General features: G+C 37.9%; 1 pseudogene; it reads right to left on the reverse strand.

The window, feature by feature from the left end:
- The window catches only part of LOC111813663, a 37,907-nt pseudogene extending 19,212 nt beyond the window's left edge, over positions 1-18,695 (reverse strand).
- Between the last annotated feature and the right edge of the window lie 343 nt (positions 18,696-19,038).

A 19,038-nucleotide genomic window follows, 5' to 3' on the forward strand; every position in this document is an offset into this window, starting at 1 on the left:
GAATGTGATCTGCTTCTTCTCTAGCAGCTTTCAGTATATTATTCTTGTGCTGAATTTCTGGGATCTTGACTATTATATGTCTCAGTGTGTTTTTAATTGGGTTGAAGTGACTTGGCGTTCTGTATGCTTCGGTTACCTGAATGTCAGATTGTTTCCTCATATTTGAGAAGTTTTCTACTATTACTTCTGCCCATATTTTTTTAATGTCATTTGTCTCCTCCTTTCTCATTGATGCCTATTAGTCTCACATTGTTCATCTTTGCATCATCTTGCAGGTGATGCATTATTTTTTCCTGCATCCTATTTGTTTTTAAGAGATCCTTTCTTACCTTTTCACTAGCTTCACCAGCATCTTCAAGATCTGAATCTTTGTCTTCACTTTCACTTAAATGGTTTTGTAAGCTTGTGATTGAGATTTTAATTTCCTTTGTATCTCTTTGACTCTGCTTCATGTGATCTATTTGTTTCCTGTATTGCTCATTCAAGGAATCTGTCATTTTCTAATCTCTCACTCTCTCTCTCTCTCTTTTATCAATGTCTTCTTTAGAAGCAGTTATAAATTCTTTTACTACAGTGTTTTTTTTTTTTTTCAGATTGGGTTTCCTCCCTATGTTTCTGTAGTTGATTCTTTACTTTAGATGCTATGAGTTCTGAGAATTCTTTATTTCAGAAAATAATTCCACTCTGAGTTTCTCTATAACTTTCTGCCATTGCTTATTTACTGTCGACACTATTAATTTGTACATTTGAGCTGAGGTAGTAGAAAAGAATTCCGCTCTGAGTTCCTCTATGACTTTCTGCTGTTGCTTGTTTACTATCGACGATATTAATTCATACATTTGAGCTTAGCTAATTTTCTCTGCTCTTGTTCTGGGTGGGCATTGGGTTTCCTCCATATGTTTCTGCATTTGCTTCTTTACTGCAGATGTTACTAATTCAGGGATTTCTTTTTTCATTTCCAGTCTGAGTTCCTCTGTACCTTTCTGCAGCTGTTTCTTTATTTTAGAAGCTGTTGACTCATTTCTTTCAGCTGTGTGATTCCCAATTTGTTCTGTGTTAGTGTCCTCTGCACTTGTTATGGGTGGGCTTGGGTTCTGAGATTGTATTTTGCTCCTTCTCGTTGTCATTTTGTGTAGCACTGTCTTCTGACCTTTGTTGTAGATCTTTGTTGCAGTTATAACCTTAGCACCTACTGAAGTTCAGGTGCAGATCTACAAAGTTTGGATTTATCCAGCTGTGCCTGGCTTGGGTCTGGCTGCTATGCTCAGCTTCTTTCTGCTGCTGCCCTTTGGGGGTGAACCTGTTGTGCCCCTCTGTCAAGATGTTCTGCTCCTGGAATAGCTGGGTGATTCTGTCCCCTTCACTTTCTGTAGGGATTGCAACTGCAGAGTTTCACCGTAGGCCTGTATACCAGGCCTGAGCTGAGTCTGGAGGGGACAAGTTAGAGTACTGGGGAGAGGCAGCTCTCCCACACACTCACCGGGCCAGGACTAGGACTGGATCTGGGAATTCCCGGAATGCAACAGAAATTCCTACTCTGTGGGCGGGGTGTGGGGGGGTACTATAGCTTGATGGAGGGTGTCCCAAGAGGGTGAAAGAGTGTGTTACCCACGCTGCGCCTGGGCTGCAACCAGTAGGTCACGGCAGCACAGGGTAGCCAGAAGCTCTCCCACACACTCACCGGGCCTGGGCTAGGACTGGGTCTGCTAAAATATTTTTTAAAGGAAAAGAGCAGTGTGAAGAAGAAGCGAGGATGACCCCCGGGCTGCCCAAAGCTGCGTGCCGCTGCATCTTGTTTCTAGCACCTGTGAGCTGCCGCCATTGCCACCACGCCCAAGAGAAAGTCTGAAGGGGGTGCTAAAGGTGATAAAGCCAAGGTGAAGGATGAACCACAGAGAAGATCTGCAAGGTTGTCTGCTAAACCAGCTCCTTCAAAGCCAGCCTGAGCCTAAAAAGCCCCCTGAAAGAAGGGAGAGAACGTACCCAAAGGGAAAAGCTGATGCCAGCAAGGATGGAAATAACACTGCAGAAAATGGAGATGCCAAAACAGACCAGGCACAAAAAGCTGAAGGTGGTGGAGATGCCAAGTGAAGTGTGTGCATTTTAATAACTGTGTACTTCTGGTGACTGTACAGTTTGAAATACTGTTTTTTATCAAGTTTTATAAAAATGCATAATTTTGTTTTACTTTTTTTTAAGCTCTGTTGTTAGCACACAGAACACTTCATTGTTGTTTTTTTGGGGGGAAGGAGCATATGTCAGTAGTACAGTGTCTCCAGAGCTGGATTGTTGTGGGGAAGGCACCTTTCCCTGCTGGTTTTGAGAGACTTCCTCCTGGCTCCCAGGAGGAGGGATTCCCTGATGTTGACACATGTGGCTACTTTGGCATAAATGGCTTGTGGTACAGGACAGCTCCCAGTTCATTTTATGTCTTCCTTTCCTCTCCCATCAGCATAGGCTTAACTCCCTTAAGCCCAGAGACCTATTGGGATCTAATTCCCGAAAGTCATGTTACCAGTGTGTCAGGCAATGTGGACTTACCGGTAACGCTGAGATGGTGTCCCACAAGAACAACTGATTTCTTTTTCTAGATTGTGGATCTTCAGATTGATAATTCTGCCTTTTTCATTTCCTGAAAGTCAGGGTCATCTTGTGAAAAATTGTTAAACAACATGCTAAATGTGAAATGTCAACCCTCTAAACTTTCCCTACTTCAGAGCCTCAAATGAAGACTTCACTGGATTTTATAGTGGCTTTCTGATTTTTGGTAGTCCATCCAAGAAGGGAGTTTGAAAGATGTTGTATACTGTTAAGGATTGTGTGTCCATGTCCTGCCTGAAATACCATGATTGTTTATGAAAAGTATCTTTAATAAAGCTGGATACAGTTTGGCTTGGAAAAATAAAGGAAAAGAAAAATATATTCTTTGTTTTACAGAATTTTATAACATGTGAATTAAGGAAATGAGAGAAACACAGTTGACATAAAATGTTGGCAGAAAACATACTAAATTTTTTGCTATAAACAACAATGAGGATCCAGCCCAAGCACAGGCCTGGAGAGTGTGTGGGAGAGCTTCTGGCTCCTGTGCGCTCGCGGGAACTCTCCGGACCAAACCCAGGCATGCTGCGTGAATGAGACCCACTGCCACAACCTTGGAACCCCTCCACCCCTTCAGAGCCCATCTTCCAAACCTACCAAGTGAGTGAGAACTTCTGCTATGCCCTGGGGACCCCCCAGACCCAGCCCAAGCTCAGGTCCTGCTAGTGTGTGGGAGAGCTTCTGCGCTCCGCTGTGCCTCCTGGGCCAGGGGCACAACAGAAGGGCACAACAGGTTCACTTCCAAGGCCTGCATTAGGAAGGAGCTGAGCACAACAGCTACACCCAAACCAGGCACAACTGGATAAACTCAAACTTAATAGATCTACACCCGAATTTCAGTAAGTGCTAAGATTATAACTGCACCAAAGCTCTACACCAAAGGTCAGAGGTCATTGCTATATGAAATGACAAAGAGAAGGAGCAAAATGCAATCTCAGGCCCTGAGCCCACACTACACTAGCTCAGCTGAAATGTATGAATTAATAGCGTCTGAAGTAAAGGAACAGCAGCAGAAAGGCATACAGGAACTCAGATCAGAATTAATCTCTGAAATAGAAAGTAATCTCTGAATTACTAATGTCAGAAGTAAAGAATAAAATGTAGAAACATAGAAGAAATCAAATCAGAAATAATCTCTGAAATAAAAGAATAACTGCTTGTCAAGAAGACACTGATAAAAATTAGAGATTAGAAAAGTGATGGATTCCTTGAATGAGCAATATAGGAAAGAAATAGATTGCATGAAGCAGAGTCAAAGAGATATAGAGGAATTTAAAATATCAATCACAAGCTTCCAAAACCATTTGAGTGAAAGTGAAGATACAGTTTCAGATCTTGACGCTGACAGAGCTAGTAAAAAGGTAAGAAAAGATCTCTTAAAAACAGCTAGGATGCAGGAAAAAAAAAATAATCATCTGCAAGACAATTCAAAGATGAACAATGTGAGACTAATAGGCATCAATGAGAAAGAAGGAGTCAGTAAAAATGATATAAAAAGAATATGGGCAGAAGTAATAGCAGAAAACTTCTCAAATATGGGTATACAATCTGACATTCAGTAACTGAAGCATACATAACTCCAAATAACTTAAACCCAATTAAAAACACACCTACACATACAATAATCAAGATCCCAGAAATCCAGCAAAAGAAAAATATACTGAAAGCCACTAGAGAAAAGAAACATCACATTTAAGGGAAAACCCACAAGAATAACGGTGCACTTCTCTTCACAAAACATGAAGGCAAGAACAGCATGGAGCAAAGTACTTCAAGTCCTATGAAAACAAATTCCAGCCCAGACTACTATACCCTGCAAAACTCTCAAGTTTGATGGAGAAGTGAAATACTTCCATGACCAAGAACAACTAAAGAATTTCATAACAAAGTCAACCCTACACAGACTACTGAAAGATTTTGTAGAGAGGGACCAAAATGATCGGAACTCCATGAATGAAGACAGAAGGAACCCACTAAATAGGGCAAACAAACACAGAAAAAGGAGTAAACAGCAGGTAAATAACATGTTGATTGTAAATCAGTACATCTCAATTATAACCATCAATGTAAATGGACTTAATTCACTACTTAAAAGAAATAGACTGGCACAGTGATTAGGAAACACAATCCAACAATATGCTATATAAAAGATTTATTTTTTTTATTTTTCAACAAATAATACACTAGATAATGAACTGTAAAAAAATAGTAATTGGACAAGATATCATGTCTGCATCTTGTACTATGAATAACCACTAAGAAGATAGCAATATACAATGTATGAGTTATTGAATCTGTCCTATTAACCGGTTTTGAAACTGTCTCATTGCTGTTTACCAATAAAATTAATTTAAAAAATAAAAAATAAAATAAATAAAATAAAAGATACACAACTCAGAAATTCATAGTCTGAAAGTCAAAGGATGGAAAATAATACTACACACCCCAGCACCTCAGAAAAATGCAGGGGTAGCAATCCTGTTCTCAGACAGTCTCAACTTCAAACCAAGAATGATCAAGCGAAATAAAGAAGGCCACTATATACTGGTTAGGGGAAAAGTTGAGGAGGAAGAGGTAATGCTTATAAATATATATGAAACAAACATGGGAGCATGCAATTATATAAGACAAATCTTAAGGGACATGAAAAATGTAATAGCCAATACCACAATCTTAACAGGAGCTCTTAACACCCCCTTATCTCAAAAAGATAGGTCAACCAGACAAAAATTTAGCAAAGAATTAGAACTGAACCAGAGCTTGGAACAGATGGACTCGGTGGACATATACAGAGTGTTCCACACAAACAACAGCTAAATAAACATTTTTTTCAGCTGCACATGGGTCATTTTCTAAAATGGACCACATACTGCTCCATAGGTCATGCTGAAGTATACGCAAGAAAACAGAAATTATCCCATGCATATTATCTGATGACAGTGTAATGAAACTGGAAATTAATGAGACAAGAACACAGAAAAACCCCATAAATACATGGAAATTAAACAACACCCTTCTCAGCAACCAGTGGGTCACAGATGAAATTAACAAATTCCACAATATCTACAATTCAATGAAAATTCAAGCACAACTTATCATAACTTATGGGATGCAATGCAAACAGTTCTCAGAGGGAAATTTATAGCTGTGGGCTCACACATTAGGAAAACAGAACAGGAGCAAATAAACACCCTATTGATGCACCTCCAACATCTAGAAAAGGAAGAGCAAACCAAACCCAGAGCCCAAAGATGGGAAGAAATCATAAAGATTAGAGCAGAAATTAATTCAATTGAGATGAAGAAAACAGTTCAAAGAATTAATCAAAAAGCTGTTTCTTTCAAAGATTAAATAAAATTGATAAAATAATAAAATTGATAAACCTCTAACTAACTTCATCAAAAAGAGGAAAGAAAACATTCACATAGAAGCAATAAGGAAAAGGGTATAACTACCTTCAAAAGATTGTCAGTAGCTACTTTGAGAGCCTGTACTATCACACAGTAGAAGACAGAGAAGAAATGGACAGATTCCTAGAAAGGTACAAATTATCAAAACTGTATCAAGAAGATACAACAACTCTCAATACCTCAATAACAGCCAATGAAATACAAAATGTAGTAAGCCTACGAACAAAAGTCCAGGCCCTGATGGATTCACAGCTGCATTCTACAAGAAATTTATGGAAGATATAATCTCAATGCTTCTCAACCTCTTCAATGAAATTGAAAAGGAAGAAGTCCTCCCAAAATCATTCCTAGAGGCAAGTATTATACTGATACCAAAACCAGAGAAAGACACAACTAAAAAAGAGAACTACAGGCTAATTTCTCTCATGAATGTACTTGCAAAAATCCTGAATAAAATCTTAGCAAATAGAATATAGCAAATCATCAAGAAGATTATATACCATGACCAGGTAGGATTCATCCCAGGAATGCAAGGATGGTTCAATATACACAAATCTAAAAATATAATACACTATATCAATAGAGTGAAATCTAAAAACCACGTGATCATATCAATTGATGCAGAAAAGGCTTTTGACAGAGTCCAACACTCATTCATGTTCAAAGTCCTGCAAAAAATTGGAATAGATGGCGTCTACTTCAATCTGATTAAAGCCATCTATGACAACCCAACAGCTAACATAATTCTAAATGGGGGAAAACTGAAATGTTTTACTCTCAGATCTGGTATAAGACAAGGATGTCCTCTATCACCCCTCCTATTCAATATAGTTCTGGATTCATTAGCTAGAGCCATTAAACAAGAGAGAGAAATAAAGAGAATAAGAATAGGTAAAGAACAAGTTAAATTATCATTATTTGCAGATGACATGATACATTACTTGGAAGACTCAAAAAACTCCATCAAGAAAGCTACTAGAACTGATACACAAATTCAGTAGCATAGCAGGAAGTGAATACCCAAAAATCAATAGCATTCCTCTACACAGATAACAAGCACACTAAGAGGGAAATTATAGAAACAATACCTTTTACAATAGCACCGAGGAAAATGAAATACTTTAGAATTTAACTAAAGTCAAAGATCTTTTTAAGGAAAATAACAGTATTCTGAAAAAAGAGATCATAGAGGATTTCAGAAAATGGAAAGATATTCCCTGCTCCTGGATAGGAAGAACCAACATTGTGAAGATGGCCATACTCCCAAAATCGCTGTACAGATTTAATGCAATCCCTATCAAACTTCCACCAACATACCTCACAGACCTAGAGAAATTGTTCCTGAAATTTATTTGGAACCAGAAAAGACCTAGAATAGCAAAGGCAATCTTGGGCAACAAAGACAAGGCAGTTTATTTGGAAATAAATTTTAATACAATTGAAAGAAAAGTGAGACCTTGAGGACTGGACAACAAGGAGGCATTACAATTCCTGACTTGAAATTATACTACAAAGCTACTGTGATAAGATCAGCCTGGTACTGTCAACAAAATAGACCTGAGGATGAGTGGAATAGATTAAAAGATGCAGAGGCCTGTACGAACACAGTTACCGGATCTTTGACAAAGGGGTCGAACACGCTTACTGGAAGAAAGAAAGCCTCTTTATCAAATGGTGCTGGAAAAACTCGCTCTGTACATGCCAAAAACTAGAACTTGACCCAGTTCTATCACCAAACTCTAAAGTGGATTAAAGATCTAAACATTAAAACAAAAACACTAAATCTCCTGGAAGAGAAAGTAGGAGGAACTCTTGAAGACATAGGAGTAGGCAAAGAGTTCATGAACAAGAATCAAATCACATGAGTAATACTACAAAGAATTAACTAACAACTGGGACCTCCTCTTGTTGAGAAGTTTTTGCACGTGAAAAAAAATTACCAACAAAGTGAAAAGGTAACTCACAAATTTCGAGATAATTTTGACTAATAAGCTCTCAGACAAAGGTCTGCTCTCTAGAATTTATAAAGAACTAAAAAACGTTAGGGCCCCAAAATTTAAAGACCAAATCCAGAAATGGGCATCTGAGATGAACACATAGCTCTCAGAGGACAAAATTAAAGAAGCGAATAAATATATGAAAAAATGGTCCATCATTAGCCATCTGTGAAATGCAAATTAAAACAACACTGAGATACCATCTCACCCCACAAAGACTGGCTATCATAAATTAACCAAAAACAAATGTTGGAGAGGCTGTGGGGAAAAAGGAACCCTTCTCCATTGCTTGTGGGAATGTAGACTGGTACAACCATTATGGAAATCAGTGTGGAGACTCCTTAAAAAACTAGGATTGGAAATCCTATTTAAACCAGCTATCCTCCCACTGGGAATTTTCCTGGAGGAACTGAAAACATCATATCATAGTGATATATGTGTACCTATGTGTATAGCAGCACAATTTATGATAGTCAAATCTTGGAAACAACCAAGATGCCTGTCACATGAGGAATGGATGAAAAAGATGTATTTTTATAAAATGGAGTATTACTCAGCTTTAAAGAATGATAAACTTGAAGCCTTTATATTTAAGTGGATGCCACTTGAACATATACTCATAAGTGAAATAACCCAGACCCACATGTGTAAATATCATATAGTCTCCCTAGTATAAGAACTCAAAAGAAGAAATAGAAATAGACAGGTATAACACAATTAAGAGGAAAGCAGGAACTTGAGGATTGGACAATGAGGAAAGGGCAATGAGAAAAGGTGTGAAAAATGACAGAGACAAAGTCATACATTTATATGCACAAGATGGGTAAGGCAGTGATTCTGGGAATCTTCAATAGGTTTTTGAATCTAGCAGTTAATTGGTAGGATTCTTTCTCACCCTGATTAACTATATATGCTGATATCTGTGAACTAAGCAACTGCACTGAAGAAAGCAATATGTAATAGAAGGGTCACAGTTGGAATGCCTGTCATTCTGGTCTCCTAAATACATAGTGCTTGTCATGACATACGAATTACTGCCATACTCTTCTCAAGTAATTTTTTTTAAAGGGTAATAAATGACAAAAAGAGACAAAAAGTGTCACAGGACTCTCCTGCTACAATGCTGTATATGGTTAGATTTCTGAATTTCTGTGTAAAAATATGTAATTGTTTATTAATATTTTAAAGTATTTTTTAATTTTTTTCTCCACATTCTGCAGAAACTTAAAGTTTAACGTATCAATACTAGATGGGAAATACCTGTTCCATGTTATGCCTAAGATGTTTGATATTCAGACAGAGAGTGAAGTTAAGCTTAACAGCCAAGGTATATGGTAACAACAATAAACTACTCTTCTGGAGGGTTAACAACCTAAGTTTTCAGATAAAAAATTAGAGAAAATGCAAGGCTGCAAGGTCAGTCAACATTTTGGCCTTAGACTTTCAAGTTTAGTGAAGACTCAGGATGTAGGAGAACACATACTGTAACATCATGTAAATCAGTTGTGTTCCAAATTTTCTGATTAAGGAGATTATGGGGCCACAGATCAAGTGCCTAAGGAAGGTCACCTAGAGATAAGACATTCTCTCAGGCTTTCACATAGAGCAAATTAGTCAAGCAATGGCCGTGACTCATCCACATGGCTGACACTGACAAAGGATCTGCAAAATGCGATACAGGGTAACAGGATAAATCCTGAGGGGACTTGACTGACCTTATCAGATACAAAGGATTCATTTCTTGTTATATAGGTCTTGCTTTATCTTGGTCCTAACAATCCAGCAGAAAAGTGTAAAAATGAGGTATAAAAAGTACAGCCATATTAATATGCTGAGCTGTGAAAGGCTCAAGTCAACAACATCTGGTATTTCCAGTCCTATGGATAATCCACTATTACTATGGACTACGGGACTATATTGGATTATTTTTGCTGAATTCATGCACCTACAATATTTAAATGGCAATGGAATACCCTTCTCTAACAAAACTAAACAAGAAAAAGGATACAAAAGAAGGATCATTTTGTATCTGTATACACAAAATAGGATAGATATACAGCTACTTTCTCTTAATTCAATGAGAAGAAAGATTTGTACTAATAGTATTTGGACAGGATATCATGTCTCCATTTTGTACTATGAATAACCACTAAGAAGATAACAGTATGCAATATATTAATTATTGAAAGTGTCCTATTAATTGGTTTTGAAACTGTGTCATTGCTGTTTCTCAATAAAATTAATGAAAAAATAATGAAAACATTTTTTCTAAAAAAAAAAGAATTATGTAGTTGAATACCATTTGCAGAGGAGCTCCATAAAGATTATCATCTCTGAATTTTTATGATACATTAGTAAGATAAGGATGTTTTCAAAGTATTTTTTATTGTATCATAAGCATGCACACACATATACACATACATACTTATCATCAGAGTGTTCCTACTGTCAAACAAATTGCATATACACCATCTTTCATCATTTTATTTGGTGGCAAGAACAACAAATTTCTCATCTAGCCTGAATTCAAAATACAGCATAATTTTATTACCTATATGTAGATCAGGTACTTGTATCCTTTCACTTATTTCTCCTCATTTTCTACACCTCTCCATACCTTGTTTCACAGTATAATTTTCTCCAACGTCATCCATGCTGTGGCAAATATAAGACCTTATTCTTTCCTAGAACTGGACCTTACACCCCTGTGTTTCTTTACCATACGTATGTCTTTGCCTGGTTGTCCACTGGCAGACAGGTTGTTTCTCTGTTCTGGTTATTGTCAGTGATGCTGCACTCAAAGTGGGTATTCAGACAGTCAGCTTCTTAAGCTGGTGACTTTATTATCTTAGGTTATATGGTAATTTTTTCCCCAAGTAATAAGGGTTAACCACCTTGTGTGTTCTAGGCAACCACTCTATCACTACATTGCATCCTCAATCCTGGAAATTGTACTTTTAATTCCTTTAGAAACCTTCATATTGGGGCTGGGGGGATAGTTCAGTAGAATAAGTGCTTGCCTGGCAAGGGCCTGAGTTCAATCCCCGGTTCTGAAAAAAAAAAATCCAGAAACCTTCATATTGTTTCCATAATAACTGTACCAGTATATATTTCCACTGACAATGTGAGAGTTTCCTTTTCTCTACACCTTTGTCAATTGCTTTTTTGATAATTCCTGTCCTAATGTGAGGTAGCAAATCATATGGTTTTGATTTGTTTCTCAGATGATTAATAATATAGAGTATCTTTTCATAGTTGGTCATTTTTAGAGACATACCTGTTTGGTTATCTTGCTTATTTCTTATTTGGGTTATTCCTTTTGTGCTGTTGAGTTATGTGGTTTCTTTATATGTTTTGAATCTTACTTCCTAAGTAAGGAATTTTTATCATTTGCCTGTATAAATGAGGACATGCTCAGGGATGCCCAAAATTGTTTTTAATCATCCTGCTAAAAAATGACAGGATACAGCCTTTCGGGAATGGACTTGCCATAAATAAGCATGTTGGATATAAGTACAGGGTGTTCTTAATGTTGGATTTTAGGTGGGGATAAAAATTCTTTTAGCTTTGAATGGAGCAAGCTTTATGAGTTTGTGATATTTGGAATTGGTACTATCCCTGAAAACTAAAGATGCACAAGAAAAAGTTAATTGTCACATAGTTTGGAGCTTGTGAGAAATATGATCATGTATACACTTCCCCATTTTCCTACTTAGAGCAAATGACAAACGCTAGTTCGCTTATAGGATGTAGAGTTTTATAGACATTCTCCTGGAAATGCCTAGCTACTATCACTGAAGTCAGAAATAATTCTGAATAATGTTCAAAACAAAGAAGGCTTTGTTTAATCTTGCATTGTTGCATTAGAAATGAGCCAACAGTCCAATAAGACTCATCACCCTTTCAAGTTTCAGTGTAGCTTATTGCCAAGTACATTTTTATTTTTAAAGCTCACCATAAGGGAAAACAGATTAGCAATTGGGTGTAGTTTATACAAAAGAAGTCTGTAACTCTTTTAAGATTTAATATATTTGGTTCAAAGAAATGGAAGCATGGCCCTATAAACAGATATTCAAGAGAGGAAGTACTGTTGGACATAGCCTATAGCATCTGAATGGAACTAATAGCTTGCATGAATTAAACTTGGGTTAAGATTGGGTGTGATTCTGCGTCAATTTTCTGAGCCTTAATTTCTGTATTTGAAAAGAGCAAATAATAGAACTTCACACAACAAAGAAACTTAGGATGATAATACCAAATAGTGAATTATCTAATTAGTTAAAAAGATATCAAACTGATTTCACTTAGGGCAAAAGGAAAAGCAGAAAAAGACTTTCAAATACACAAACTGAACCGGAAAATCATTGTTCTTCCTGAAAGACCAGGATCATTAAATGCTACCTCCTCCAGAAAAACTGAAAACATCATACCACAGTGATACCAGGAGCTGAGAAAGCAAATGCGCACCCATCTAACCTCTCTTCAGACTCTGGGGTGATGGGTCTCATGTCAGTCCCTGTGTCGTCACACTGTCAAACTGTACCCCCAGTCTCTCTCCCTCTAGCCGTTTCCACACAAGCGAGTGCCTTTGTAGATGCTTTATGGTGGTTGTGCTCTGGGCTTAGGTACGAAGAACAGAACACTGACTCATTCAACAAATGAGCGTTTCCACGGCCCTACATGCCTCCAATTCCCATATGCCAAAGAGAACAGACCCCTGTTGCCAGCTAATTTGAAAATTTGCACTCCAGCATTTATGTTAAGATGCTGAACTTTGTTGCCATTCCATCATCCAGAAGCAGTCTTGGTATTCTGAAGCTGGAGCAGAATGCGACAAAGTGAAGAAGTTCCTACGTCTGGGCACACAGTCAAATGCATGTCATCTAGACTAGGGTTCAGGCACAGGCTGTTCCTTCTTGATCAGAGTCCTCATTATATGATGACACGAAGCCTGATTCTCCTTGTTTTTTGTTTTCGTATTTCTCTTACGGGCTTCCATGTCCACAGAGTAACTACGTGGACAAGACCCAGCTAGTTCTGAGATGTAAGGAAGAATGAATTTACTGAAGCTCATGTCACAAATTTATGCAGATTCCTACAGAGTTCAGAGACTTCAACAGAGAAGGACTAAGGCAGGGGACAGACATGGTGGTTTGGTCAAAAGTCTACTTGTTATACCCAAATAGCCGTTCCTACCACTTGGCTGCAGTGTGCCTGACTTGACTGGAACAGGAAGAAAAACATTAGTACTTCAAATAAAATGTTTCTCCTGAAAAACACTTGTATGTTGTGTAGTGGGACATATATAGTAAAGGATTAAAAGCGGGGACTCTGAAGACAGATGACTGGTCACATCCTGGCTCCAGTGATTTTTCTTTTAAAATAAGATACTATCATACATTTCAATATACAAGATGATCACATTCATCATAGAGAATTTGTATCAGTACATGGTATAACTTGATTTTTTCCCCATTCTCCTACTCCCCAACCCTTCCTTCCCTCCCCATTTATAAAAGCTCTGTTTGTCTTTTTTTCCTTTCCTCTTTTTTTTCCTGTACGTCTCCCTCTACTTTTTCCCCCTCCATATTTGAACAATTTCTTCCTATTTCACAGTAATAGTTTCTCACACCAGAGAAGTAATGCATTTTTTTTTCTCCCTTAAGATTTTGTGAGTTGCTGTAGTGGTTTCTGCATGTTCTTGGGTAAGTCAGTTCCCTCAGTTTTCTCAGCTATTAAATGAGGCAGTAGTAGTACCTGTATAGACTGAGGTAATCCTGTTTGTCTAAAATAACATACAGCAGGTAGGAAATCAGTCAAAAGTCACATAAGGAAATTAATGAAAAAGAACCTTTTCCAAAACCTTCTGCCACATGCCACAATAAAGTATAGAGAAGGGTAATATGAACACACCAGATACTCAGGTAATAGAAGTGACAGAGATCACTTTGAGAGTTTTGCAGTTCTATGAAATGAATTGGTATAATTTTTAAGTGTACATTTGCTCCCAAGCTGTACAGACAGCCCTGTGGCAAGGTACCTGTGTCACTTATGTTCCTAGTGTGAGGGGCTCATTAGTATACAGCAGATGTGCCTCACTCACCAAGCTCTGGTTGTCTGGCAGCATGACAATGATCCCAGATCATGAGCCAGAAGTCTTTAATAGTGTGACAGTGGATGCTGGATTATGATAAATTCATTGCGCCTGTAATGTCCCTTCAATTAGAAGAGGAAAAGTCAGTGAGTACAGGTACTATAGTATTAATTTATGATGGTAAAATAAATTTATGAAACAAGACAGCATTTTTTGCCATACTAAAATAATGGAGACAGGCATTCAGTGATTTTCAGATGTACTTCTGCTAACACTGTGCAGTTTTCTCTCCACGTACAACTTACTTCAAGTCACCCCTGCTTTTTTTTTTGTACTTAACAGTAATTTTAACATTTATGAAAGCCAAGATGGGTAGAATGAACAATAGATTCCTTAAGCATTTTGCTTTATTTAGGCCTTTTCATACTCCTCTTCCCAAAGAAACTTGTGTTAAAAGTGTCAGAATATAGAAATCTTTATACTTTTCATATTACCAGTTGAGAAATTATTTCAGAATAAAAATCAGTCACATGGATGATATCTGTTCTTTAACACCTTTCAGTTTAATTGGTCTTATTTATGACTAATGGTTGGCTCTCACCACATTGTAAGAAATAGTAATGTAATCTGTTCCTTTCTTTCTGGGCAAAGGTGCAAGATTCACTTGAACTTGCTCAGTGAGGAAAAAAGAAAAAAACAGTGCATTCACCTTAGTATACAAAGAAACTAACAGCCCTTTCCGAGAATTTACTCAGTGAATAACATATCTCCCTGGCACTCTGTCCTGAGACTTACTGAGCAAATATCCTGTATAGATATGTTTGGCTTCAGATAACTTGTAACTATAGTTTGATGTATACTTAACACCAGTGTGTTGTCCTCTGCTCTTTTTTTCAAATCCTTTCCAACCCTATCTTTCTCCCCATGAAGGTTTGAGAAAACAGTGGCTCTCTCAGTAGTGATAAATCTCTGCAGTGCTCACCATACCTGTGCCTGAGGTGCATACATAGTGTTTTCTGTGTTGTCCTGAGTTACTTTGTACTAGGGTCTTCACCAATCAATAGTGCATGGGTTTCATACCAGGATAATTCATTGATGCCAGTTATACAGATTAATCCAGAAATGTTAATGCCACAGTACTGACCTTATTAGTATTTGTAAGTTGACATATGGTAGGAAGAAGCACATCCTTGCATGTTGAGGTGAACTAAGCTACATTTGACATACTGAAACTCCCTTAGTTGCATTAAACATAACATTTTCCCTGTGCTAGTAGCTGCTTCCTTATACATAAAAGTTAATGTAAAACATGCTAACACACTGAACATATTCAAACTCACTTTAAGATCTTATGTAGTACAACTGAAGAGTTTCGGTTCTTTGTTATATTCTTTCTGAGCTCTGACACATTCCACGTAGTATTAGTGTGACACGCTAAAAATGTGACAGTCTTATTAGAGGTCATAATAAGACTTGTTTCACAGTTTAGGACAATACCAATACTCAGATTACTATGAAGAAAAGGCATTTTGGGGGAGGCCAAAGAATGGTCTCGTGCTCACTACAGGTACTTCGGTTTATGATCTTGGTTGTGTCTTCTATCAGGTGTTGGACTCCTAGAATATAGGTATCCAGTGTCCAGTATTGGCTGAATTATATGGATTTCTCTGTGCAGGTTATTATTGCAGTTGTGAATTTCGACTGTAATAAGCTGCTAAAGTCCCTAAACTAAAACAGACTGTTCCATGCTATTAGGAGTTAATGATGTTCCCAGAAGATAAAAACAACCTAATAGGGCCATAGAGCTTTTCCATTTAACTGAGATTGTTCTAAAGCCACTATGAATGATTAAGCTCAGTAGTGCTGTTATTTTTCATATTTATATATAGAAATAAATAACCTATGCAGAGTGTGTATATATATATATATATATATATATATATATATAGTGTGTGTGTGTGTGTGTCTGAGCCATTTTTTCAATACAATATTTTTATGTTGATGCATGTGGGCGATCCATGTTATTATTGTTATTATTGCTTAGTGAGCAATAAGTTCCTAGAGGTAAGTTTTGTTTTTTGAGTTTCTAATCATTTTTTCTTCTGTTTGAATTGAATTGTTTGTAGTGCTTGTGAAGACTCAGTTTTCTGACGACAAACTGCGTAGACTAATTCCATGGATTATTAAAATATGTGAAATGTTTGGGACCAGCAGAGTGTCTGATTCTTTGGCAGACTAGGCTGACTGTATATGCAATATGTGCTCTGTGGAGGATGGAGATCAAGTCTAGACATCAGCTTTATGTTCCATAGACCAGTAGCCTGAAGATAATCTGTTTATTTAGTATTTCGGACAGGGTCTACAGGGCCTACAGGGTCTCACTGCATAGATCGGACTCATAGTGATCCTCCTGTTTATACCTTCCCAAGTGCAGGGACTACAGGCATGCACCACAAAGCCCAGTCGCAATTGCCCCGGGGATGGGGCCGGCATGGCAGACCCTGGAATCAAATTCCCGGCCCCTGCGTCTGCATAAACAGGCACTTTAATCTGCCGAGCTATTTGGCCAGCCCCCTAAAGATAATCTTACTAACATTTTTATAACTTTGTGCGTACAATAATATTCCGTGGTATGGAATATTCCATGGCATGATAGTTACACTCAAGAGTTTTGGATTTTGGAGCATTTGGGTCATAGGCTTAAAAATTAGGAATACCCCAGTGTTTTGAATTTTTTCTTTGCATATTATTTTATATAGAGTAATTTTTCAAAGTGGAATAAAATCAGGTGAATATGTGCCATTTTAATTTTCATGGTGAAACTTCCCATAGACTACAAAAGTTTTGGTTGAATGTATGCTGCAGAAATGGGAAGAGAAGCAGAATTAAGAAATGTTGAACTCATTTTAAAACATTAAAAATGATGCAGTGTTTTACCATTGTTTATTATTTTCAGTGCTTTTATAGTAGCTAAGATATTAATAGAGCTAGACATTTAAAATTATTAGGACTAAACTCAGTGAAATCAATGTGTTTTCCTTTTGTATCTCTTGGTGAAATTTTCTTGGCAGTCATATTTCTATAATTGAGATTTAAATGAAGGCAATGGGAAGTTTTACCATGGAAAGTAAAGTAGCACTCATTTTTCCCATACACTCAATCTTGACCCAGAATGGGAAATTACCAACATATACAACAATATCTAAAAAAATTAACTGAAAAGATAAGTAATTAGAAAGACACTGAGCTTTGCCAGTCTTAATTGCTTTCATAGTCCTTTTACTTTGTGTTTCAGCTTCATGTCAGTTAATCCATGCGAACCTTAACTATCTCTACTTCCTCATGTCTCCATCAAAGAAAGTAATAACTATTGCAGGAAAAGTTACTCCCCTATAGTATTGTTAGACTTAGTAGCTTTTGGGGGGTTTTCAAATTTCTTCTGGAGTAGTTTTTGAAATAGGCATAATTTGAGAATGACCTATCTATAAATAACCCGTACTAACAGTGGTGTTATCCGGTATTTCAGAAAAGAGGTTTTTGTGTTGTTTTCTTTTTTGACTAGCGCTGACTCCAAGTCTTACGCCACCGTGGCTAGACGATGCTGTTCATGTTCAAGTTAAGCGATAAACTGCTCAGGAAGAAAGGTAGCATCACACCCTGACTTGAATATTAGCAATGATACTAACATGGGGGCAGCTTTGTACTCCTTCAATGTAATGAGATGGAAAATAAACAGAAGTTCGTATCAAGCTGACCTTAATGCTACTAAGACCCCAAACGCGAAGGCATTTTTCTACCCTCTTGCTTTATGCTAAAGGAATTCCACAAAGCACTACCTTGAATTGTTTCTCCAGTCGTGTCTTTCCTCCTACTCCAGGTATGAGGATGCTGTTAACGTAGCTGTGCAGCTGACTTGAAGATACTTCAGTTTCATTCCCAAGAATGGCCTCCAACAAGGCATCATGGATGAAAATGTACTGCTCCTACAAGGTACAGTCAATGGGGTCACCAGGGAGAGCTGTTCAGGGTAACCCGCAGTCCTTGAAGTCTACCACTGGGACCTCCCAGTGAATTCCTGCAAGCATTAGCAGCCAGGGGGTCTGCCTCAGTACTCACTGCCCTATCCATACCAATTTGTTTCAGGGTAGTGACTGTTAAGGTTCCTCTGTGTTCCACACTTTGCTAGGAATGGTGGTGTCCTTTATGTTCCTGAGGCCCGAAAACATACCTAGCTCCTCATAACACCTAATGCAACTGTATCTCATACCTAAATGCTGTGTAGTTATCGAGCAGTCCAGATTCTCAAGTTCACACGGAAATAGGAAACTGATCTGAAAACAGATCCTATTTTACCCCACACTTCTCCATTCCCTTCAGTGTAAGAGAATGAATCTGTTTCCCCATCACTCACCCTTCAGGGTAAGCGTGTGCTGGCGTCACCGAGGACCTGTCCTTACCTCAGTCTGGACGAGGTAGTTGCGCTGTGTCCTAATATGCTTCAGGAATCCCAGGACGTTAACTGTGCTTTTGTCTTTTATCTGTTGTAGCATGCTGTCTATGACAATGTAAGTGCCTGTCCTGCCCACACCAGCGCTGTAAGAAATAAAGGCTCTCAGCTAGTGCTATTAAACCAAGGGCTGCACAAATGTCAGTGTAAATGTATAAGGAACTTAGAAATAACGTGATGTCTAATGACGTAGTATAAATGACACAGTATATTTATCTCTAAATATCACTTAAAATAAATGTTATTAGATAAGTGCCACTTCATAGTTTGACAAGAAGCACAGAGTGCCTTTCCGCTGTAGGAGCTGGAAGATAGTCGATGTCTCAGCCTGCTTGGCATGTAGTCAGTGACGCTGCGCCGCTGAGGTGTCAGCAGGGGCAGCCATCCCCACCCCAGAACCAGGCCTCTTCTCTGTTGAGCCTCGTGCCA

This window comes from Octodon degus, unplaced genomic scaffold (assembly GCF_000260255.1).
Source record: "Octodon degus isolate 3935 unplaced genomic scaffold, OctDeg1.0 scaffold00210, whole genome shotgun sequence".
In the NCBI taxonomy this organism is placed as follows: Eukaryota; Metazoa; Chordata; class Mammalia; order Rodentia; family Octodontidae; genus Octodon; species Octodon degus.